Source organism: Protomyctophum parallelum, assembly GCF_964188405.1.
Source record: "Protomyctophum parallelum genome assembly, chromosome: 14".
Taxonomy (NCBI): Eukaryota; Metazoa; Chordata; class Actinopteri; order Myctophiformes; family Myctophidae; genus Protomyctophum; species Protomyctophum parallelum.
Genome location: NC_139709.1, coordinates 31,081,872 through 31,108,603, shown reverse-complemented (window position 1 = coordinate 31,108,603; position 26,732 = coordinate 31,081,872).

Below are 26,732 nucleotides of genomic sequence, written 5' to 3'. Positions count from 1 at the left end.
TTATGCCGTCTCTTTAAGACAAATATCCACTCTTTGTGAGTAGCCTATATAACTGCTGCGAGTGTATAACTTTGCCAAACAGTAAAATGTTTGAAAGATTTCTTAATTTTTTCGGTTGTTATACCGTTTTGAAGTTGCGCTTCGTCTTCGGTGTCAACTTTCGAATACAGGGTAAAGCGGTTGTTTTGAACGAGGCGTCACCATCGCAAGCACACAAGTGGTGTTGCCCAAAAAGCACAATGAGAAGCCAGGTTCTTTTTTGGGTTTTTTTTCTCCACCACTCTGCTCCGTGTTCAGCAGAGATTACACTGCCATGTTGTTGTTCTCCTGTCGTTTCTTTCACATCCATTCATCCTCCACCGTGGTGGTTATCTAGCCTCCGCATGCTTGTCCAACACAGCAGGGGCACTCTGGGAGAACAAACCCCACACTGACGGGCACAGAGCGCTCCCACGACCGCCCATGCCCTCCTCCCCAGCACACGCACGCACGCACGCACGCACGCACAGACAGACACACAGACACACTTCTTCTGTGTCCACCAGTGGTGGAAAAAGTACTCGCATGTTTTACTCATAGGTAAAAGTATACCAATACTGCAATGAAGAAAGTCTACTCCGTTACAAGTAAGGAATTAAAAATGTACTTGAGTAAAAGGACAAAAGTATTGGCATACAAAATGTAAATGTACAAAAGTACTCATTATGCAGAATGTCTCATCTGTTTCAAGTTTATAGCAGCAGATCTGCAAGCTCACAATGCGTGAGCTTGTAGATCACAAATGGCTTGAAGGGGTTAGGGTTGTGTATGTTTTGTAATAATAATCAAAATCTACAAAGTAACTTATACAGTAGTAGTAACTAAAGTTTTCAAATCAATGTAGTGGAGTAAAAGTACAATATTTGCCTCTGAGATGTGTCGTGGAGTATATAGAAGTAAAAGTATTGGAATTTGGAAATACTCAAGTAAAGTACAAATACCTCAAAAGTGTACTTAAGTACGTGGTACTTCAGTAGATGTACTCCCCCCCTCCCTCGCCTCCCTCCGTGTGCCCCTGGCTGCCACACAGCAGCCTGCCTTGTGACCTGGTTGCTGATAAGGGGCCCGCCGTGCCCAGAGCCATGGTGCCAGCACTTCCCTCTCGCACAAAGTCAGACGTGCTGTGTCACAGATGGGGCTAGGTGATCAAAAACAGCAGCCCTTGTTGAAAAAAAAAATCACAATAAAAAAAGAAAAGGACCCGGGTTAATGAGACAATAGGACTCCATGACCATGCTTGCGTGGCCCTTTTAACCCTGTGTGTGTATATAGCCTTATAGCCTGTTATACAAGCTGTTTTTTGGAGAGAGGGATGGTTTTCTTACATTACTGGGACTTTTGATGGAAGGTTTCGTTGTGTGGAGCGGACAGGGGACTCAAAAACTGTTGGTTACAACTTATTTTGGCGCATATCTTTCACTCTTTCTCTTATACGCCCATGCACGCAGGCACGCACGCACACAGACTCATCCTTACTCCCTCACTCACTAATTCACTCACAAGCAGCATGGCCATTAAGAGAGTGTGCGTCTGGCATGGCTGAGCACACATAGTCACTGTTACTATTCGTCTGGACACATATAACAAGGCTCATCAATCTTCTTTCTGCGACTATTCAGAGTCGGGATTAAAAACAGGTGGGCGCCTGCCTGCCATGCAGGCTGCATGCCTTTTCGCGAGGTGGAAACATGTTCCTGCCCTGTCAGACTGGCAAAGAGCGGTCAGACTTATAACACAGCGCCACCGGACAGATAGAGTCAGAGAACCGGGCACTGCATAGAACCAGGCTGGCTTTTTTTTTTGTCCCTAACTGGCTTAGGACAGCACAGCATATACAGTAATGTGACCAAGTATACAGTGCTTTAGGACACAAGGGAACCATGGTCATTTTTCAGATTTTTACATAATTATGAAACTACAGAATGCAAAAGCTTTCATATGATGCATTGTTCATTGAAATTGGAAAATATTTTAATAAGATATGACCCTTTGAAACTTTGAAAACCTAAAGTAGAGAAATTGCCCTGAAAAGATTTCAAAGATTTTAGCACCTCTGAGCCCCTCAGCCCCAGGAATGGGTGTGACAGTATAGGTACAGTACTTGTCTCCACCCCTATGGACTTCTTCCCTTGAAGCAATAAATGCAGCAAATATATTCGGATATATACAGTAGAGTCCTGGCTGTAATACAACTCTCAGAAATAAATTATCAAGGACTTGACTCTAAACAACACACTGGAACCCATTGCAACAAATTCAGAATTGGATGGAACAGATTTTCTTTTTAGTGCTGCAGAACAAAACAACGCACGCATGCATGCATACATGCGTGCACACACACACACACACACACACACACACACACACACACACACACACACACACACACACACACACACACACTTCCAGAGCCACTCTTGGCTCCCACAAAGATTAAGCCAACTAAAGAAACAAGAGAGGTGAGACCTGAGGCAGCCGTTATATGTGTGTGTACCTATATGTTCGAAATGACGGTAGAAATGTGTCGAGGAAGGAAGAACAGGCAATCTCGGGGTGTTTCATATACCAGCCTTTCCACGCAGGCAGAGCTGAAACAGGGCCCACAATACTGTCTGTCTGGGGAAAGAGTTGACGGCAGTTCCTGCGATTAAAGATAATAAAGATATACTGTGTCCATATAGTGTGCGTGGGCATAATGTGCATAAAGCCTGTAGCGTGTGTGTGTGTGTGTGTGTGTGTGTGTGCGTGCGTGCGTGCGTGCGTGCGTGCGTGCGTGCGTGCGTGCGTGTGTGTGTGTGTGTGTGTGTGGTGCCGGTTCGGGCCTATACTTGTACCTGCATGCATGGGCGTGTGCATGTGTGTGTGGGTGTGTGTGTGTGTGCGTGTGCGTGTGTCTGTGGAATCACGTGTGTGTGGCTGAGAGAGGTAGAGAGAGAGAGAGAGAGAGAGAGAGAAAGAGAGAGGCTTTGACCCCGGTCAAGTCACTTGACTTCTCGGCACCTCTGCCTACCCCAGCTGTATCAACATATCCCTGCTCTGCCCGGGCCGGTGGGCCGGCCGTGTGTGTGTCAGGAGCTTGGCTTCAGCCCATCACACTGCAGGGAGACTGACTGGGTGTTTGTGTGTGTATGGGGGGGGGGGGGGGGGGGGGGGGGGGGCTGGGACGCGCAACCCCTTACCACAACTCCACTCAATGGAATTCTAATTATTCCTCTCTCCAACCTCCACACATCCCCCCCCCCCACCCCCTCTACTGGCAACCAATGCCCTGAGTAAACAAGCATCCGAGGTCAGGGGCAAAGCAATCAGCGCCAATGGGGGTGTGCTCTTAATGGACGCTCGTGTGTTTGCTGAAACAGGTGGCCTCGCGGTGCATGCTTCCAGATCGATATGGAGTCGTGTGTTTGCTGAAACAGGTGGCCTCGCGGTATAGCCTGGCTGGCTAATAAGCCAGACCGAATCAGCCGTTGGCAAAAAGAAATTTGCGACAGTGTTGTGTGATATTAGTCTGGCTCATTAGCCAGGCTAGCCTCGCGGGTAGTGGTAGTGGTGGTAGTAGTAGTAATGCAACACGGTAACATGTTTCCCTGCTTGTTATTATGCGTCTCAAAATATATATTACTATGAATATATAGCAAACAACAACAAACAAGTCTTTGCTTTTAGATTTTTGTAATCCTTGGTAAAATCACACACAACTGCTGTTTTCAAACCCTTTCATGTCCTTCACGACCAAAGTACCGTGCTGGACAATGACACCGTCATATTTCCTGCTAGCTGCTTACAGAAATCATCACCACACAATCTTCCAACATCCACCTGAGAATGCAGTATGAATGCACAATTTGCATATCAGAATCACCTCCGCTGGGGTAGTCGGTGTCATAGTTACCGGCCTCAGCTGCCTGACGCAGACGATAACCATGACATGATGACTGTCTACTACTACTGTATCAGAGGGACTGATTGTACGTACGATATGATATGCAAGCGTGGTCCTGCTCATTCTGTTCTTATCATAGTTTTCATAATCTGCTAGGGACGTCATATAGATCTACTGTCCTAACTGTATTGTATTACTCTGTGTGTGTAATAAACTTCATAATGCATGGTAACATATCACTGTTGTGTTGGCATGTGTTTCCCCCCCCCCCCCCCCCGGCGACTCGCAATGGATCTTCAACCCACCACCACCCAAAAGGGATTATATGGAGACTTCTAGATGCCTTCGAGATGGTCGCCCCTTTTAATCATTACAGTCGGTGCCAAAGTGAACGGAGAAGGTTGCCGGAACGGGATGTGGATATGGGTGGAGGAGGGAGAGCGAGTCGAGTAGGTGGAAACAGAAGGGGGTGCATGCTCGTCTAGACGTATACTGTATACTGTAAAAAAAGAAAAAAGCCTGAATTCCAGAAACCTGAGGCATGTGCTCCATCTTGTCTCTGGGTGACATTGAGCGAAGATATATGGGTCTATTATCACACCGTACGAACGCGGTGGAGGGGGCAGTGAGGCTGTTTGGGGGGAGGAGGAGGGGTTCCTGGTACAATTAACTGCCGTACATTAATCTGTAAGATGTAAATATAACCAAAGTATTTGGCTTTAGCTTTCAACCCCCATGGCACTGAGCCCGCAGTAGAGGAAACAGCTCTATGAGATGCTTACTCTGTAAATCAGGGGGGGGGGGTAAATCAAGCCTCTCTTTTTTAGTTCTTAAAAACATATAACAGCACCACCTGTTTTGAATGACTCGCATGCATTTCAAGTGGAATCGCGCTTCAAAGACATGGCAGACGACCACAATATGGCCTCGTCTTATCGCAATCCTAAAATAAGTTGTCAGGTTGAGAGCGTTCGGTTTACCGTGTACGCCGGGTTCTCACCTTGGAAGACCTGTGCATCTTTAAAAGGGCTTCCCTTAACCCGCCCGAGAAAGAAAGTCCACTTGAATATTTGATGGGATGTCTTGAAATGTTGTTCCCTTGGGTTAGGGTCCTCATATGCCCTTAAAAGTCGCATTAAGCGGGGGAGGGGAGCACTACTTCTGTGATACTCTCGAACTGCTAATATAATTACAGGAGTAAAATCATCTCGGGGGGAGGAGGAATGCAGCGAGGCCTTTTTTCTGACTTTATTATTATTATTTCTGGCATCTGGAGCCACACACACTGTTTGGTGCAGTGCTGACCAGCGGTCTTTACCCAGATGGCAATACAAATTGTACAGCAAACACATCTTTAGGGCTTTCCATGCTACAGAACTTTGGGCTGGGACTAGAGCCAAACAGCACTCTATACATGTAGTCCTTCTTTGTAAGGGGAAACATCCCACGCTGATTAACTTTGTCTGAGAAATACTACATGGTTTGCCTTCTCCACTGCAAACAGAATCCACTGCAGGGGCACAGAGAGATCATTTTCTATGTGCGGGTAAAGCATTTGGGAACTATAGATAGGCTATTATTTGAATTCCTCCTATGCCCAGCTTTGCCAGAGCACGGAATGTGATGTATGATGATAAGAGCGCCCCTCACTTCAGACGAGTGTGATTTTTTCTTTAACCCATTTTGGGCAGGAGCCCCTTTTGGTGTTTTAAGCATTAGATCTGCTATTCAAAAATAGCATATTTTCAGATGGGGGTCGGCGGCCAATTACATATATTTTTGGGGGGACCTTGACAACAAAATGTTTGAGAACGACCAACATAGAAACATTTGTTTTTCAGAAAACGGTCAGGATTTAGAAGACATTTGTAGAATCGTCTAAATGGGTTAATTGCTTATCACATATTGCATTCTTGTCTGGAGCTGGAGCTGAATGCTCTGGTAGGGTAAAGGGGGCCGCCGGTGGTCTGGAGCTGAATGCTCTGGTAGGGTAGAGGGGGCCCCCGGTGGTCTGGTAGGGTAGAGGGGGCCCCCGGTGGTCTGGTAGGGTAGAGGGGGCCCCCGGTGGTCTGGTAGGGTAAAGGGGGCCCCCGGTGGTCTGGTAGGGTAAAGGGGGCCCCCGGTGGTCTGGTAGGGTAGAGGGGGCCCCCGGTGGTCTGGTAGGGTAGAGGGGGCCCCCGGTGGTCTGGTAGGGTAAAGGGGGCCCCCGGTGGTCTGGTAGGGTAAAGGGGGCCCCCGGTGGTCTGGAGCTGAATGCTCTGGTAGGGTAAAGGGGGCCCCCGGTGGTCTGGTAGGGTAGAGGGGGCCCCCGGTGGTCTGGTAGGGTAGAGGGGGCCCCCGGTGGTCTGGTAGGGTAAAGGGGGCCCCCGGTGGTCTGGAGCTGAATGCTCTGGTAGGGTAAAGGGGGCCCCCGGTGGTCTGGTAGGGTAGAGGGGGCCCCCGGTGGTCTGGTAGGGTAAAGGGGGCCCCCGGTGGTCTGGTAGGGTAGAGGGGGCCCCCGGTGGTCTGGTAGGGTAAAGGGGGCCCCCGGTGGTCTGGTAGGGTAGAGGGGGCCCCCGGTGGTCTGGTAGGGTAGAGGGGGCCCCCGGTGGTCTGGTAGGGTAGAGGGGGCCCCCGGTGGTCTGGTAGGGTAAAGGGGGCCCCCGGTGGTCTGGAGCTGAATGCTCTGGTAGGGTAGAGGGGGCCCCCGGTGGTCTGGTAGGGTAGAGGGGGCCCCCGGTGGTCTGGTAGGGTAAAGGGGGCCCCCGGTGGTCTGGTAGGGTAAAGGGGGCCCCCGGTGGTCTGGTAGGGTAGAGGGGGCCCCCGGTGGTCTGGTAGGGTAAAGGGGGCCCCCGGTGGTCTGGAGCTGAATGCTCTGGTAGGGTAAAGGGGGCCCCCGGTGGTCTGGAGCTGAATGCTCTGGTAGGGTAAAGGGGGCCCCCGGTGGTCTGGAGCTGAATGCTCTGGTAGGGTAAAGGGGGCCCCCGGTGGTCTGGAGCTGAATGCTCTGGTAGGGTAGAGGGGGCCCCCGGTGGTCTGGTAGGGTAGAGGGGGCCCCCGGTGGTCTGGTAGGGTAGAGGGGGCCCCCGGTGGTCTGGTGTGCTGCCCTTAGTACTGTAAACGTCCTGCCACAGTGTTCACTGTGTTCAGACTGCTGGCAGAAGGGGGGAAATGAACCTGGCAGAAAACCTGCTCTCAAAAAAAAGAAAAAGAAAAAGAAAAAAAAAGGGCAGTCAATAACAGGAACTCAATCATAACTGCCCTGGTTTCCGGTAAGTTATGCACTCTGGTCTGCCTGGCCTGACAGCTAGGCTGGCCTGCTGAAAGACTGGCTGGCTGGCTGGCGGAGTGTTGGACTCCACCACAGAATGGAGAACTCTTAGTTGGCTCCGTTGGACCACAGTCATTTGTAACTCATTTGAATGAGGTTTCATCTTTTATTCAGCCGAGGGGGAGCTATAGCTGGGCCGAGCACTGCCAGGTGAACTGCCAAGGAAAACATTGAGCTCCAGTCTCGAATCAGGTTAATGTAACATGAAGTGGGATATTTGATTTATCTCGTGCTTGTTTTTTTTCGAAGACAGAATGGATTAAAAACAGGTCGATGTTAGAAGCAGGCGCTCTGTGATGAGACTTCATGGGAGCCATTCATTGGCCAATAGAGCAAAAAAGAATGTAAGGAGTGTTTGAACTTGTTTGGGCCTCTTGTCCTTCTAAAAGGACAAGAGGCTTCATATAGAAAATAAATCACTTTTTAATGGCATAGTTGTTTATGATACACCTTTTGAGACACCATATGTACTCATGGAAGTGTGACCTTTAACAAAACATGTATCAAAATGTCAATGCACTGTATTACAAAATATAAATAACTGAAAGGCAAAATCTGCGGTTAATGCGTATGGTCTTGCCTTCACTTGGTTCATTTATTATTTTATATTTCCAGATTTGTAGATAGAAAACTTCTTTACAACACAAATCTAAATCCATTTCTAGACCATCATATTTTATATTTAACAAAAACATTACTTGATTTTAACAATTCAATGACTTGTTTTGACAAAACAATTTACTCACTCAGCAGAGGCAGTGACAGCCTTTCACACGATCCACCACAGCATTACACTTGGGCATACAATCGTGTCACTCTTCTCTTGGCATGCAACAATGAACAACAAAGTATATATTTCAGTCTAGTATACTATGGATGAGATCAAGACGTAGATCAAGCGCCAGGTATATACAGGCACTGTTGGTGTACCCTGCACTATAGTGTTGTAGTCGAGTCCACCTAAAGCGAGTCCAAGTCAAAACCAAGTCCAATGGGGGGGGGGGGGGGGGGAGTCCGACTCAAGATCCCCCACCGATCCCCCATCCCCCCCGATGGGGGACGAGAGAGACCAGAGTCGAGACTGAGACCAGGTTTACAGAAAACACTGTGCGAGCAGTCAGGCTGCGCTCCGTTACATAATACGATAGCTATCGTAACAGCTAAACCAGACAGCTCTCTTATAATGTTAATGTGAATATACTAGGCTCCTCATAATGAGTATAATAAAAACAATATTTCGTTGCATTGTAGTGACTTGTGACTCGAGTGGACTGGAAGAGTCCCATATTGAGTCCCTTTGGCCGGAGACCGAGTCAAGTCCAAGTCAAATTAAGGGCGAGACCGAGACGTCGACAGAGTAAATGAAAATGAGACCGGACTCGAGACACGAGTCAAAAACTCGAGTACTACAACACCTCCCTGCACAAGGTGACAGCCTACATGTGGTAGGTAGGGGCTGGCAGGTATGGGAATACTATACATAGGACAGCTAATGTCACGGGCACTAAACCTGGAGAGCGACAGGGAGTGTTGGGAGGGGAGGGCCTTCCACGCTCGGATTCCGCGGCCTCTGTCATCACCTCCGTTCTGTTTAGTCTAAGTGTCAATGTCTATCAGCTCACCGTGGCACACAAATACTCCTCTTTTTCCTACAGAGAGTCAGACGAGGAAGGAGACAGTCCTGTGAAAATCGGATCCAGAAGGGGAGAGGTATGACTATAATGAATAGAAATGTACGTATATATAGGTAGGTGAGCTGTGTTGGAAACGTTGATGTTTTGCCAAGTTTTACCTATACCTTTCTACATTAGCAGAAATAATGAGGGACTTTTTAAAGACACTAATGATGCCTTTTTGTCTCTTGAATTTAAATCAATCAAGATCACACTTCACAAAAGTATTCATTATGAGACATGTGTGTGTTACTGTGTCAAAATACGCAAACAGATTACTCCAATGCAAATGTTGGAGTGAGGGATTTGCAGAAATAATAAAGAAATAATACATGCAGTACAGTATATAGAGAGACCTGATGTTAATAAGTCATGGTCAGGGCAACAGCTTGTTGATCATTATTCTCTTTGCCAGTGTTCTGCTCATCTGCTGTTATCACACCTAGTTATGTGATGTCATCAAAGCGCCACCCTGTGGCAAGAAACGTAACCTGCACGCTGTCCTGACTGCACTACTGCATTCCATATATTATGTATACCTTCCTCAGATAATAATATTCTGGTCATACTGGCCCTCGAATACACACATAGGGCCAGTATGACATTTTAATACAGTATCAAAACTGAAATATTGAATTAACTTTTTATTTATTTATTGTGTTTTTTTAATTAGACCCACTCTCAAAGCTGCCCACATATACAATCTCTAACGCGTCAAATTAAACGCACGCACGCAATACATGTCACATTCTACTGTATCACTCATTTCACACACACACACACACACACGCACACACGCACGACATTCTCTCCTAGCGTTCCCATGTTCAGGAGGACCATGGGTTCAGGACTAATTGAATAAGCAGCGACCCTGTGGACCGCCTCTCCTAGGGACCAGGATATGATCTAAAAAGCGCGTCCCCTCCGAGGGCGAGCACAGCCAATTTAGAGCCATTTCATGCTCTCTAGCTCCGGCACACGAGGGGCCAGCGTGGAGGCCACACACACCAAGAGGAGAAGTAATTTATGGGCTCTCAAATCAGGCATGCTTTAAATTCTGCTCTTTCTCTTATGAAACACAGCTGTTAATTTTCCCCTGTCTGCCTCTTGATCCCGCCCCCCCCCCCCCACACCCCCTTCCTGACTCTAATGCTGCAGAGGCCATTAATTACCTAAAACTATCTTGACACGCATGAATGCATGCACTCAACACACCTCGACTGCATGCTTTGTATGACGAGAGATGAATGCTTATCAGGATCACTCCGGAATTTAAATACGTTTTGGTTGTTTATGCATGGGTTTCTTCATTTTAAGAACCCCTCAACAACGGTGGTCCACCGTTAACCTGTGATAATGTCCCCTCTTGATGATGATGTTCACCAATTGTGTCCCCCCCCCCCCCGCCCCGACAGTGACCTTCGACCTCTCCATTCCTTCACCCTATACCGTACCGGCCACATGTCCTGGCAGCATTTCATCAAATGAATAGCCTGACTCACGTTCTTAATGATGCCTGCATCCATTACGTTAATTAAGTCTCCACACAGTGGGCTGTTTGCAATTACGAAAAAATAAATAGAAAATACAATTTTATTCATAGATAGGGAGTTCTGTGGTTCCTTGTGGTCCAACCATTATACGTAAATCTACATGAGAAACAGTTCCAAGAGAGCCAGGAGAATTCCTCTAATCTCCTCCATATTGCTGTCTCTGGAGTTCCTCATAATGAACACTTTAGGCCCCGGCCGTGAAGTATTTAGTTTAGAAATCTTCATTTTGTATTAATTACCTCGGCCATTATTAACTCTCCAACCTCATCAATGAGAGTGATAGTTTGGACGGGAAGTTTCCTAATCCTCAGATCTCCTGGCCTCTCTACCCCGCGCACATAGTTCCAGCTTTGGCTCTTTAGACTCTTGACTTGAATATGAAATGAAATTCATAAGCATTCACATCATATTACACACCGTTTCTGGGGGCTTTAGGGTTCACGGGGAAGCAAGTCTAACAGTGTGCATTTTATTACATGCCTCAGTAATCCAGGAAAGGGGAAGCACATGGCCGGGGTGAAATATGATCGATTTCAGATTAGCGGTGGATAGCCTACACGTTGCCCCCCATTCTTAACTTCTCAATGAATCACATGAAAGTCTCTCCAGATTCGGTCTTTTCATTATTCATTTACATTATTTTATATATATATATATATATATATATATATATATATATATATAACGAGACCTCCTCTTCAGCGGGGAGTGGCCCATCCTGTAGTTTATGTCTGTCTTTCTTTCCCTGACTGCCTATTAGGATTGTGGCTTCCCCCTGTGGTGGCGTATTTCTCCCCCCCAAACTAAAAAGACAAGTATGTCATTAGTTCACCAGACCTGCCATTGCTGTCAGGATTCTAGAGGGGAGTAGGTCTATTAGATACCTATATTTCCTGGTAGAATGGGTTCCATCTCTGCCTTCCCTCTTGGCACGTTAAATATAGAGGAAAAAACCCAGATGACTGGTTCTGAATCTATCAAAACAAAGACTAAGTACACTGCTTTGGATGTGGATTCTCAAAGAAAATAATGAAAAAGCCACTGGTGGAAGAAAAAAAAATCTCAGAGGACAAATTCAGCTGAGAAGAAGCAGTTCACGGTCGTGCACCGTTGGGCCAATACATCTTTTCCCTCTACAGTTATTCACTTATGAGTGTATTTGTTTTTATTTGTCATTAATTTGTTGTATAGCCTAAAAGGTATGGCACCACTAAAAAGTATTGTTAGTAGTTTGTTGAATGAAACTTTCACTTTGATCTTCCTTACAAATACAAGTACCGGTATACTAATTCCATTTCATTTAACGCTGACCGATAGTCTGTTTGATTTCACCTCATCTGTCTCTATCACCAGTGTCCAAAAAAAAAAAAACGGTTGGAAACTGCCTATCGCTATTTAGTATGGGGCTACAGTTACTCCATGCAGCATTCAAGATTCCAAGCAGTGGAGGGAATGGTGCAGAAAAAAAACATTTGTAATAAAAGTCTGCTCAGGTAAATCACTTTTCAACCTGTCATCACCCGGGAGGGTAATATTATTAGAAACAGGCGGTGTGTGTAACGTATGAATACTGGCTACTCACTTCAGTATCCCTCGAGGCTCGGGCCCTGGTGAATTCCATCATTCTTTAAAGGCAATCCATACAGTGTGTTTTTTTTATTTGCTGTAACAATGTGATTTCATTTTCAGAAATTAAGTGGATATAGTTTTCCGTCCCATTCTGGATCAAAAACATTGAAAGATTCGTTTAATTTAGCCCCATCCATCCTTTGAGCTCAAGATACAAACTGTGTCACAATGTTATAATGTTTGCTTTGGGAAAAGTTAGGTTTGCAGAGCATAATAGTGATGATAGCCTGTCTAATACTGAGATAAAATAAATACAATTATATTTAAAAAATAAATAAAATGAAACATTATCACCATGATGAAAACAACGCATAAGCCTTGAGAAATTAATATCGACGATGTTTGACTGGCCTCTCCTCTCTCCATCTCTTCTAGCCAAAGTCCTACAGTGTACCCACACTAAGCTGAGTTTCAGGGCCGCCCAGGCTGTTGCGAGAACTCTGAATCTACAGGCTTTACAGGCTTTCCTCTTCCCGCGGACAGCAGGAGAGAGAAGAGGCTGCTGACTCCACATTCTCATCCCTCTATCCCTTCATTTGCTCCTCTGTCCCCCCCAACACCACCCACCCGCCCCATGTGAGCTGTTTCCTGACTCTTCAGCCCTGCGGCCGTGCCACCTCAGAGACGCTCCACCAAACCAGCGCTTCTGGTTCCCAAAAACCTTTGAGCCCGTGACCCACACACTGAAATTAGACATTGTCCCGCAGGAACGGCCAAACTAGTGGAAATAGCCAATGCACAAGCTCACAGCTCGGTGCGAAAGATCGGGTATTTTCACTACTTCGTAAGCATTTGTTTTCTAATTTATGCAGCGAAGAATCTTTTAATTTGGTATTAATTCATGAAAACGTTTTAGCATTTTTGGGGATGTTTTTTTAAATATATATATATATAATATATATATATATATATATATATATAATTATAATTATAATAATGAAAAACAAAATATAGAAAACAAAAAAATTAAGGGACCCATAATAAAAAACAATTGTCTGTGACCCACAAACGGGTCCCGAGCCACTGTTCTGGGAAAGCAACCATGGGGAGACCACCAAGGCCCGGCTGGCGTCGGGCGGCCGGGACCGGCCAGCGGTGGCCCTGGCTATATGGGAACGACAGGGAGAGGTGCTGCTGTGGGCGGAGGAGGAGGAGGAGGAGGAGGGGTGGTGCTGAGATGGCTCAGCGGTTGGGTTGAGTTGTTTCTAGTGTTGTTTTCGTCGACTAAAACTAAGACGAAAAATGTTCGTCGACTACCTATTTTCACTGACAAAAACAAATGGAAACTAAATAAAAACTAAGCTACGATGACTAAAACTAAGACTAAATATACTGACAATTTCATCGACAAATAAAAACTAGACTAAAATGTTAGGAAGGGACCAGTGGACAAGAGATCCAGTATAAGTCATTTTACACTTGGTTGTTGCGACGCGTTGTGAGCTTGTAGATCGGCTATAATGAGTGTAAAAACACTCATTACAACGGCATCAAGACCCGCCAAAATGGCCCAGGCCGTAGCGTAACGGTCTGGGCACCGGACTGGTGATCCAGTCGCGGTGTGCCGCGGGTTCGACTCCCGGACCCGACACGGCCTTTACCGCATGTCATCCCCCCATCTCTCTCCCGTTTCCTGTCAGCCTACTTTCTATCCCTTAAAAAATCAATAAAGGCGTAAGCCGCAAAAAAATATCTTAAAAAAAAAAAAAAAAAAAGACCCGCCAAAATACATTTGCATTTTAGTCACCTGGAATGTCTTAGTTTTAGTCTAGTTTTAGTCGACTAAATGATCAACTGTAGATTTAGTCGACTAAAATCTTATGACATTTAGTCGACTAAAACTAGACTAACACTAAGACATTCCAGGTGACTAAAATGTGACTAAAACTAAATGAAGTTTCAGTCCAAAGACTGACTAAACTAAAATAGAAATTTGCTGCCAAAAACAACACTTTGTTACGCTTTGCAAAAGGCATTTCAGAAGGAGAGCAAAAAGGTATGATTACTCCCAATGTGTGCTTCGCTATATGTCTCTCTGCAACCGAAAATGACCGAAATGACCGAAAATGTCCGTGCTCCCGGGGCCATTATCTCTTGACCTTTAGGCCTAGTTTTTCAATTGTTGGAAACCACAACAAAAGGTTCTGTGTAAAGGAGTATAAAGTAGTACAGTAAAGCAATGCCACTATATTCTGCACGATACTGACCTTTTTCTGAGAAGACGCCGTGCTTCTCAGTTACACGGGCAACGAATATGAATCGTTTATTCTCAAGGGCCATTGGATTCTGCCTCAGCCTCCCTTTGGCAGGAGGTTTTCATACCATCCTAGTTAAATTTCCTCTATAGCCATGAATGTAATCGGAGATGTTATTTTTGACACTTGGAGAAAACAGGAGGTCACATTGGCCTAATAATATAATGGGGGGGGGGGGGGCTGTTTTTCCAGAGCTTCAGTCGCCCTCTACTGGTTAAAGAGTGAAGTGTTCTATGCTCTTGTCAGCGTTCTAGTGTGTTTGCACAGAGCTGTATAGCCCTACCACAAATATAACCACAGCAAGCGAGTCATGGCATCTATTTTGGCCCACGGTGCAGCGCGGGTGGTCCACTTTACTCTACGTTGCTGAACTCTGTGACAGCAATTGCTGCTGAAGGTAGAAAAGGAAGTGCTGGGTGGTTAAACAACCCCCCCCCCCCCCCCCACCCCAAAAGAACTTGCACAAGTCAGTCTTTCAATAACCTATCAAAGCGAACTGTGCCGAGCAGTGCGTGCAATTGTTACGGACTTCTCTAAAAAGAAAAAAAAACGCTTGCTGGCAGAACAGTGTATTTTCTCTGTGTGGAGAATTGTTTTGTATAAGTTCTATATGAGGTGTTTGAGGGCTGGGGTGGGGGCTCATCCAGACAGGGATGGAGAGACGTAGCTGGAAGAAAAGGGAAAGAGGGTTGAAAGAGGGGATGCAGGTGTGCGTGTGTGTGTGTGTGTGTGTGTCTGTGTGTGTGTGTGTGTGTGTGTGTGAACCCTCAGCTACTCTGCAGTAATATTCTGCTGAGCTTCTGGAAAGTGTGTTTCAGCACTGGGGCAATCAGGAGAGTGTTTCCCCATGCTGATGTGTGCTGATGTGAGGCCCAGTGGTGCAAAGTAACTAAGTACATTTACTAAAGTAATGTACTTGAGTATACAATTGGTGCATTAACTATACTTGCGTAAGTCCATTTTTGAGTGGTGCTATAGCGCCACTCCTATACACAGCAATGTGTGTCTGTCTGTATGTGTGTCTGTCCGTCCGAGCACGGAAATAGCGTTTTTTTCCCTCCACCAAGTGTCACTGCTGCGCATCCACACACACACACACACACACACACACACACACACACACACACACACACACACACACACACACACACACACACACACACACACACACACACACACACACACACACACACACACACACACACACACACACACACACACACACACACACACACACACAGTTGTACTTCACTTGTACATATTGTACTTTTTTACTCCACTACAATTATGTGAACACTTTGGTTACAAGTTACTTGATTTTGATTATTATTACAAAACATACATTAAACAATTAAGCCCTATATTTCAAACTGTACTTTGGCTATTTTGAAATAGCCGATCTACAAGCTCACAACGCGTCACATCGTGAAGTGTTGTGAGACTGTAGATCTGCTATTTTGCAAAGATTTTGACACATTTTGTTAACTATAGCTGTACTGGGAGGGGGGGGGCTATGCTGAGACAGCACATCAGCGGTGAGACGGTGGGAGAGGGGTTGTGGGGTCGGTGGGTGGGCGACTGGGCGTAACTCTTGAAGCGCCCCTATTTTAACACCCCTTTCTCTCTCACTAAAGACGTTGCTAACTTGCTGCTTGTATGTTGCATATTTGTAGCGCAATTCAAAGGGCTCTGTATGAATATGGACAGTTTGATATTACATTCGGCTATAATTCCCTGCCTGTCGCTATTGGACAGGAAGCTATTGGTGCGTTGCCCCCCCCCCCCCCCCCCCCTACGCCAGAATGTCCCCGTGCCAGGCACGCTAAAAAAAGCATTTCCAAAAATAAAACGCGACACCTTTTCCAAAAATGAAACAAAACCTGGAACACAGCGAAACAGAAAAAGGGGGGAATGGTGGGTCCTGACTGCAAAGTGTTTGTGTAGGGTCTTCAAGTCTTTTGACAGCCACAGGATGTGTGTAGCCATTGTTAGTCCCTCTAAGTACTACCTCACTGCCCCAGTTTCCTCCTCTCCCACCAGCCTCCATGCCCACACGCTCACGCGTACGCACTCTCAAACAAACACACGCACGCATGCACGCACGTTTATATTTTTAAAGTTATAGACCTATTTAAAGGTGCAAGTGATTTTTATATATTATTATTTGTTTTGTTAAAATATGTGTTATATCATTATGTATTCAGGTAAGAATATCCTTTTTTTTCAGTCAGGGGAGAGAACTCAGTATGTGATGACACAAAGGCCCCTTTTCCACCGGTTGGTTCCCAGTGGGAACCGGTTCAGTTCTTTTTGGTTTTTAGTCCATGAGCCAGAGCTCCAAAATTGAAACATTAATTATGAATTGAGTGGGCAAAACCATACCTATATTAGATTGTTATCACCATTAAACTTCCCCAATTGAGTACTTACACAAAGACAATGATTTATTGTATTACAAATATGACATTTTTTAATATGCAAATGAGGCATTATGTAGGAAAATATGCAATATAATCAAAAATATGAAGAAGGTACTACTGTGGAAGGGTTATCATGTATTTATGTACTTGTATTGATCCTATAAACAATTTAATATAGGGTATAGTTTGCCACCAATTTTGGAGCTCTAGCTCATGGACTAAAAACCGAAAAGAACTGAACAGGTTCCCATTGGGAACCAACTGGTGGAAAAGGGGTCAAAGAAGTGAGCAGACAAAATTGGACCTGGAACACTTTGAAACGGAAGTGTGAGTGTGTGTGTGTGTGTGTGTGTGTGTGTGTGTGTGTGTGTGTGTGTGTGTGCGTGCGTGCGTGTCCGTGCGTGTGTGCTCATAATATCCTCATCATCACCACTGTGGCACATGGCCCAACAAACAAATACAATATGGCACGGTGGGAAAAACAGTGAAAGGTTGTAGGTTAGTTGTCCTCCTACAATCATTACACAAAATATAGCAAAAATAACTAAAATACAACAAAATACCAAAACCTACCCAGTCAATATACTCAAGGCTCCCACGAATGTGGTTAAACCAGGAAAGGACCTGGAGCCAAGTACAGAGGATAAATTAGACCAACAGTTGACTAGCATTGTCCCAATGTCAAAACCCTCTTAAAACCCATTCCCCTACCCTCTATCTATCTATATCCATCTATCTATCTCTCATATATATATATATATATATATATATATATATATATATATATATATATATATATATACACACACACACCCCAGCAATAAAACCCTGACCCTTACCAGTAAGAGCATGTACATCATCCAAAACGCCCCTGAATAGACACACACTAAATCTTTTTTGTCTGTGCTGCCTGCCACACAACACATAAAATGTCTCCCAGAAAATGGGCTCTTTGTGTGGTCAAGTGAATATGGTCGTAAGAATGAACCACAGCACTATGTGGCTCTTTTCCTGTTTCCCCTGCTCTAAAAGAAGACCTGGAACGGAGACTGCTCCAAAAAATGCCAACCTAAGAAAAGAGCAGTGATGAATCTTTCAGTTAACATCACCGGGGCTTAAAAAAAAACTAAAAACAGTGACCTACGACCCTCATCCATCCTGGCCCAAAACTCAACGTTGGATGATCATTTTGTTCATTACTTGAACATCCACGTTTGAGCACTTTGACCCTGGTTTCCATGTTATGGGCATGTTATTAATTTATATAGGTGCGTGTTTTCAAAAAGAAATTCCCAGGAATTACGTTTTCAAACATTGCAAAAACAGTTGATCTACTACATACTCACAAAGCTTCGTATCATGACACAAATGTGTCAAGATGCGACTTGTGGATTGTTCCAGATGTGGAACAATCCAAATTGTCACACTGCTGTGATAATAGGTGTCTTTCGTAGGGGCTGTGTGGTGTTAAGAATAAGATTATGTCCTACTATGATAGTATGCTGCATTTTCTGAGGGAGAGAGTACGTCCTCCACCTTACCTGTGTCGTTCTAATCGAGGCCATGTCACTCAAAAGGCCTCGGGTATTAGCAGAACCCTCGGCTCCCGTCTGAGGTCCATCGTGGGAAACATTTCACACCACAATAGCAACAGCCTCCGTCTTTCTTGCCATTGGGTGCCCTGTGCTGTGTTTTTGTTGGCCATGGGAGCTGTTTTTGGGAGTCAGACGGGGAACAGGCGAGGGTTTTTTCCCCACCCTCTGTACAGTCCCGAATGCAGTGGGACCCCGGGACTCAGGTCATCGATCACTCAGCAGCACTGGGGAGGGAGGACAGGCTCTGTGGGTGGGATGGGAAGAGATACAGTAATTGAGAAATGTTTGGATATGCATGCATTGTATGTAATGGCACAATTCTGTCCATGTTGTACATGTATGTGAGAGTATGTGTGTGCGCACGTGTGCATGAACGCATGCCTGCGCGCATGGTCGTGTGGGTGTGTGCGCGTGTGTTTGCTGAAAGTATAGCACTAAATAAAATGGTGCATTTACATAGCGCCTTTATCCAAGGCGCTTTACATAGATTGTGCATCAATTCACCCATTCACACCATGCAAGGTGCACCAACCAGCACATCAGGAGCAATTAGCTGTTCAATGTCTTGCTCAAGGACACTTCGACACCAACTCTGGGGGAGCCCGGGTTCGAACTTGCAACCTTGCGGTTACCATCCAGCCACTCTACCCCTGAGCCACCGCCACGGTACAAGAAAGTGTGCGACTGTGCGTGCATGTGTATACAATATGCATGCATGTGTACAGTGAGTACGTGTGCATATGTGGGTGTAAAAAGAGGGGGCTGCAATAAAACATGGCACTGTGCTGTGGGCAGGATAAGTGGACTTTTTGCATGGGCGAGGCTCAAGGTTCATTCGTCTGGTTGGAAAGTTAAAGAGGTCTGAGCTGCCAGCATTGTCAAATATGCATGTGTGCATGACTGCACACACAAGCATGCGCGGACAACACGGACATCACACACGCACACACATACTGTATGGTACTCAACTGGCTGTCAACAAAATAGCTTGGCCCGGTTCCCCTTCAGGAGTCCTGACTGAGCAATTAGAAGACATATAAGAATGTAACACACGCACATGCACATGCGCGCGCATACACATACACACTCGTGCGCGCAGAGGCCGGTTGGAATATGGCTCTCCGTGGCACAGGGCCACCCGCAGCCCCTCTCAGCAGGCCTGGCAGATTGAACAGAGGCTCCATGCGGGGCTGAGGGCTGCATGGTCGATGGGTAAATACGGCGCTGACGGAGAGGGCCCCGCCATGGGGCCGCCCCGCCTATGACCAGTTACCAGCGGCGGGGCCCGACATGGACACGATATGGAGCCGAGCGGATGGCCCAGCAGCAGCAGGGACCCTCCTGAATCGTTAAAGACTTCGGCTTTTGCCATTTGATCAGTGTTCTGAAAACACGGGGAACAGCAAGCCGCCGTGTTTCCCCCGTGTCTGAAAATCAATCTCTCTCTCTCTCTCTGTGTGCGTGCGTGCGTGCGTGCGTGCGTGCGTGCGTGCGTGTGTGTGTGTCAGCACTGTTTTCATTTCATAAGTCATGTTTGACCGTTGCAGAAAAGCGCTAGCTCGTAAAAGTATGGAGCACATGTGGACCGACCACGTTGTTACTGCATCGCTGGTCTGGGCTATGTGGATTTAAGATGATTCCATAATTCATCTTCCTAATCACATTTCATTTGAACAAAATGCACTCAATCAATAAAGTGTGCCTATACTTTCAGAGTCTGACATTATTGATGTCTCAATATAGACAGAAGGTCCTTCATACAGAACGGACAAGGCTGTATGAACGGTGATTAATGTGGGGGAGCTAGAAGGGGTTAATCATGGGACCTTACAGTGTCGTTTGGTGGCAACAAGCCTCAGCTGTGTTAAAAACAGATCACTCACGCTGCATGTTCCCACCGCTGGTCCTGACGACACGTGTACTGCCATTAACTGAACATAAACATGGTCTGCCCCCCCTGACACGCATGCACGCACACAAGCACGTACGCACGCACAAATCAGAACCACCTGCTTCCCAGTCTGAGAACTGACTGGTCGTCTGACTGACTGACTGACTCTCCAGGCCTCCTCAGAGAGAGAGAGAGACAGAGAGACAGAGAGAGAGAGAGCTGGAGCTATAGGTGTGGGACTTTTACACACACTCAAACAACACTCATATTGCCTTCCTCCTAATCCTACTCAGGCCCAAATGCAGGTTTTAATAATAATTCCACACAGGAAACTCTGTTAGAAAGGAAACATTTCATTTTGTTTGCATAGAAGCCATAGAAGAAGTGAAATTGTGGGATATATTTCTCTCACTCTAGTCCCCCCCCCCAAACACACACACAACTTCCCCACCCCTTCAATTGCTTAGCATTCGATGCCCTGACAAAATAATAACCAACCTACACACACCTTCAGTGGTGAGCAACCAGTTTACGGCCCCTCAGCTCACACACTAGCGCACGCACACGCACACGCACACGCACACGCACACACACACACACACACACACACACACACACACACACACACACACACACACACACACACACACACACACACACACACACACACACACACACACACACACACACACACACTCTCCATTAGCTTGCCAACAACCATCAACAGATCACTGACTCAGAGAACATGCCCCCCCCCCACACATTTCTCTTCCTCTCTCTCCATCTCTCTGAGACTCTCACACTTTGTCTTTTCTTTTTCCTCTCTCTCTCTCTGTCTCTCTCTCTCCACCTCTCCTGTTTATAACTCTTGTCTGTTTCTCTCTCAGCGACTCTCTTCCGTTCAGGTCTGATTCTCAACATTGCAACACGTGATAAGAAATATGTACACATTTTTCATAAACCAGGACGAAGACGCAGACACGTCAGCGTGCCCTTCTAAAATATCGTTTGTGTCTTTGCTCCGGTGGTCCCTAACTGACAGGAACTCAGGCACTATTTGTTATCTTTAGGCCCAATAAGTCCATCTGGTTTTGGTTTGGCTCCTCCAAGATCGCCCCTGGAGATGTGGATGGAGGGGGACTTGGGGCTGTGGGGGGGTGGGAGGGTTTCCAGGAGGCCTTTTCTTTTCTTAAATTGAATTTCTCACCATTCCAACCTGGGCCATGGACCAGGGATAAAGCTGGAGCCTGCATCTACCTCTCCGCCCTCGGGCTCTATAATGCAAAAAGAAAGAATGTGCTTCACCTGTTTGACCAAACGACAGCATGTTGGGAGTAATAGCTATTAGCTAAATCAGATTCACTCGGCCAAATGTTTGCAATGCAGGAATGTATGAACTCCCGCTGAACCACTCCCGACGTGGAACTCACGTCTGACGAAATAAAGTGTGAAAATAAACAAATACTAGACTAAACAGTTAGCGGCTCTCAACAGGAAATAACGAGAGGAAGTTTGCATAAATTGATGTTTGCGTGCTTGCACATTTTCTTACATGGGTAAGAGTTATACTTATTTTCAAACAATGAGTGCTGCAGTCATTTTCACCATATCAAAACAAGTAAATATAATGGAGAGTGCTTTCTGTTTTAAACTTTTTTTTACATTAGCACTGCAGCAAAGCAAGAAAGCGGCAGTCATGTTCCTTTCGTATGAAATGAAGGGCAAATAAGTAGGCCTATGATTTCCACTACCCAGATCGCAAACCAAACAGAAGAAGTCGCCATATAGTGTAGGAATTATTCAACAAAAGCCAGATCATCACTGATGGAGGGGAAAGGAACTGGTTGGAATAACGTGTTCCTTCCACGCGCTACGTCTAACCAGGGAAACTCCCCCCTGTCAGGTGTAAAGGAGCAACTTGGACACTCAGGCATGAAGGAAGCATGAGTTCAAGTCCGTTGCTCTCCCCTTGTCCCCCATATATGGGGACTAGGTTGGTGGAGGGTGTGTAGAGCCCAGGATCACATTAGATGATTGACACAGGGGTGAAAAATGGGTTACAAAATCGTGGGATAAAAAATATATTAAAAAGAAAAGCCAGATCATCATACTGATGAATTTATTATCTTTGGGGCAACTGGAGGCATATTTTTGAATACTAAATCAATCCATATTTTCAGGATATCATGTCCGCAGTCTACATAGATGGATGTGGTGTCAAGTGATAAGCATACTGGGTTGATTATTATTTTATGGTTATTTCTCCATGTGTGGTTGTACAGTAGCCTACATAAACAGTGGAGTGGAAACTGATTCCAGGTTGGAATCCTGGTAACAGGAGGTGTTACAGTAGATATACAGTATAGTACATCAGTGTAGCCTGGGCAGCATTCCATTTGGGGTTTACGTTCCGGTCAGGAGCGGATGGCAACTTCCGTCATGTTGTAGTCAATGATTTGTAGTCATCTGGCAGGAAAGGCGGAGTCAGTACTATGAATGTACTTCTTATTCCCCCTTGTGGTTTCCTGCCTGATGACTACAAATCAGTGACTACAACATGACGTAAATTACAATCCGCTCCAGACCGGTTCACACTGCGATTTTGGAACACAGACCAGGCTGTCCTCCGAGGTGGAAAGCCCATGTAAGGGAATGTTTGTGGAGATGGAGATTAGATTTTCTTTCCAACCCGGAGGGAGCAATGTGAAATATACTTCAACCATGCCCTTCTAATTATTTGTTTGTTTGTTATTAGGCTATATGTTCATTTATCATTTGAGATCACAGATTTATTAAGTTGAGAGAGTATGCCAGTGACCCCCTAAAGCTGTGTCAATGTAAAGAGTAGCTAGTGAACCGTCAGTGAAATGAAAAATACACCATATAATATCCGTGGTCATCATATGGGCATTGGGCATATCAAAAACAATGGGAAGATTTTCACCTTTGTGTATTTCTGAGTGGCCCTCCTGGTTTAGTGTTTGTTTTTAGTTCAATGTTTGTTTTAAAAATGCATTGACATTTGACAATGAAGGGACAATCTACGTCATATTGTCCCTCATGTCATATTGTCTCTTTATTGTTAATGGCATTTAATGTTTGTGTTGGCACCGTTTGTTTTACATCACCACATGAGTTAGACTTTAATATATTAGCGCCCCTTTCACACAGGTGTGATCAAAAAGCCAATTTGAATTACTTCCTTTGAACCAGAGCCTTGCTTTGACTCATCAGCCGGGGTGAGCCATTCATTCATTATTCAACAACAAAACTGGTTCTAAATGTTCTCCTTTGACAAACAAGCTTGATTCTAAATGCTTGCCAAGCCGTGGCTTGGGGCGAGCCGTCTCTCTGGAGAGATTTTTACCTGTACTTTTAAACAGAGAGAGAAAGAGAGGGGGGAGGAGGTAAAGTGTCTAGTTATAGTACTAGTGAGAGTTGAGGGTGGCCAAGGGGGGTCAACTCATCATTGACGTGTCGAGTGTTGCATGAAGCTTGATTTCATTCACCTGTTTGATTCCCAAAATTGCTGCGTCGTCCTCCAAACAGCTGATTACAGAACTAGGGCTAGGCCTAGTCCGTTTTAGTCTGCTACAAGATGACATCCAGACTCGTTTTAAATATGTATCTGAAAACATTATAGGTTAGAAATAACAAATAAGCCACTTAGCAGCAAATGGTATAACCTGCGGCCGACTGTCTGATTTTGCGTCGAGCGTGTGGTAGCAGAGCTACCGTCCCATCGCCTGAAGGGATGCGATGCTCTGATTGGTTCAGAAAGTTACAGCCATTGCACCAGGTCAGTGTCTTACATTGATAATCCAAAGCAGAACTTTGAACCAGTGAATAGTGTGCTTGATAAACTTCAATACCTAAATACTTTCTGTTCCTTTATTTGAATGCTAATTGCTTAGTTTTTTATATTTTTCTGCATTTATTGGATCTCTGCTGTCGGGAAGAAACCACCTAACTCTAAAATGTTAATTTTTCAGGAATTGAAGAAAACCAATTATATTTTACATCAAAGTTGGTGTTGTAACTTTATATACCTCAAACCCTTAGATCTCCATATATGGAGCTGACCTGTTCTGACATACCATATGTTGATCTGAGTCATCTGACCTCATCAAACCCAGTACACTCAAGACATGCTCCATATATGGCCAGTACAGAATTCATTTCATATGTTTGATCTGACCCCCCATGCCAAAGCGCCAATATATATATATATATATATATATATATATATATATATATATATATATATATATATATATATAGGCCTATGTGCCTTAACCACTAGGCCATCGGCGCCCACATTAATTGTTTGATAAAAATTGGGGTCAGATAAAATATTGGAAATTGAATTTCCAATATAAGCAACAGTTTGGTGTTTTCCTTTTGGTCTGCAATACAAGGTTTACAACAGTATAAATAATTACTGGCAGGTACAACAGGACCTTCATCATGTCATTAATATAACTCAGACGTTATATACGATTTATGGTTCTGATTGTTATGGTCATATTACTCATCTACTGTAATGGTTCTGTTTATTGGATGCTTTGTCTTTCAGTTGTTTCTATACAATCAAAAACACTGTATCTGTACCTTCACCATGGTATTAAATGAAAGCAAAACTGTGCTATTTCTTTGGTTGAATTTGCATAGCATATCTCTGCTGTTGGGAGGAAACTCCAAAATGTTCATTTTTCAGGAAATGAAAAATATAAATTTTTCAGGAAATAAAGAAAACCTTTAAAACAAAGCAATACAGCCTCATCAAATTTGGTGTTGTAACTTTATATATTGTCAATTATTTCCATGAGAGGGGGAGAGGTGGTGGAGTTGGTTGCTTTAGCAGACATTCTGAGGGTCCAAATTAATGGAGTTTTTTTTGTCCAAAGCACTTTTTACTACTTTCCATTGTTTCAATATTTTCGAAACAACACACAGACGTAAAGCGTGTTCAATAGCACTGATTTATGCAAAAACTAAAATCAAAACCCTCAAAAATGGAGTTATGAGGTTTCCTCCCGACAGCAATGAATTATGAAGCTCACGTATGCGGCTCACAAACTGTGGTCACAAATCAGCTTTGCCGTGTCCCTTTCTCTTGTCTTTTCCATGTTTCTCAATCCTTCCAATGACCCCTGTAAAAGTCCCAGATCCGACCCCCTCCGGCATAGCTCAACTAACCCCATCCCCCCCTTATCCCTCCCATCACCGTCATCATCCCACACACTCTGGTTCTCAGTTTATTTTCTCAGGTGAACAAACTGTATCGCACACACACTGGCTCCCTCAGTTGCTCTCAATTAGGCTCCTGGAATTATCTGCTCTTTCATCTACTGCAAGAAATGTTTTCAAGCCAACAGCCAACAAAACAAAAACAAAAAAGTAATATGTAATATGTGCTATTTTTAAAAAATAGTAAAAATAGTACTGGGAAAAGTAATAATATTACAGTAATATATTACTAGTAAGTATAGAAACACTGGTGGGGGGCAACACATGGTCACGAGGACGTCCCATACTAACATATGTGGATGTACTCAAGAAAGATGCAGGAGCGCAATTAAAGCACCAACAAGCTGGCCGGATGTATGGAGAACCGGGATGACTGGAAGAGACGATGGAGGGCTCGTCTGAGAACGACCTATAGAGAGAGAGTGTGGGCAGTTTGTCTTTTTTGGAGACAGGCTAAATAGAAAATGGACAACATGTTTGCTATGACATGTCAGAGACCACTGAACGCTGGTGAAGATTGTTGCACATCCATTAGAAGAAGAGTGCTTATTTTGGGTCCTCTGAGACCTATACATTACAGACGGGAGGGTATTCTGTGGGCATTTTGGTTGATTTTCCACTAACATTTGGCTTTGTGAGACCAAAGTTAAATCTTTAACTGGTTGTACGCACAGTGTAATTTTACTGTCGTTTAATGCTGCCCAGCATTTTAAACTTGTGACATAGAATACCCATGAAATATATGTAAAGATGGAGTGCCACAATTTTTCCAGTTTTTCATGTGTCTATGAGGTGACAGTACTTCATTAGACACCCTGGAGTCGTTTTTATGTGCAATGGTGTATTAACTTTGTATTTAGGGTTTCTTCCTGGAGGCTGAACCCTTGACAGTCAAACGGGCCAATGAAATAAACTAATATAGTGACATCACACTATCAGCCCCTCCCCTAATCATAAAACTACAGCTGTGGGTGCGGCCCATCACCACCCACCAGGCAAACCAGGCATACTTAATGAACTGGTGGGCGTGCCCACATAAAAACAACATTTTAACAAATACTGTACACCTTTTTGAAAAAATTATACCTCCTTATATAACAATAAGACCTGATGATCATGTTTTAGGGTGGGAAAAAATCACGCCACCCATTGACTACAAGAGCAGAGTTACAAATAAGTAGTAGTGCTTTTAATTCCAATTAGACTATAGATAGATCTGTTACAGACTGGACTT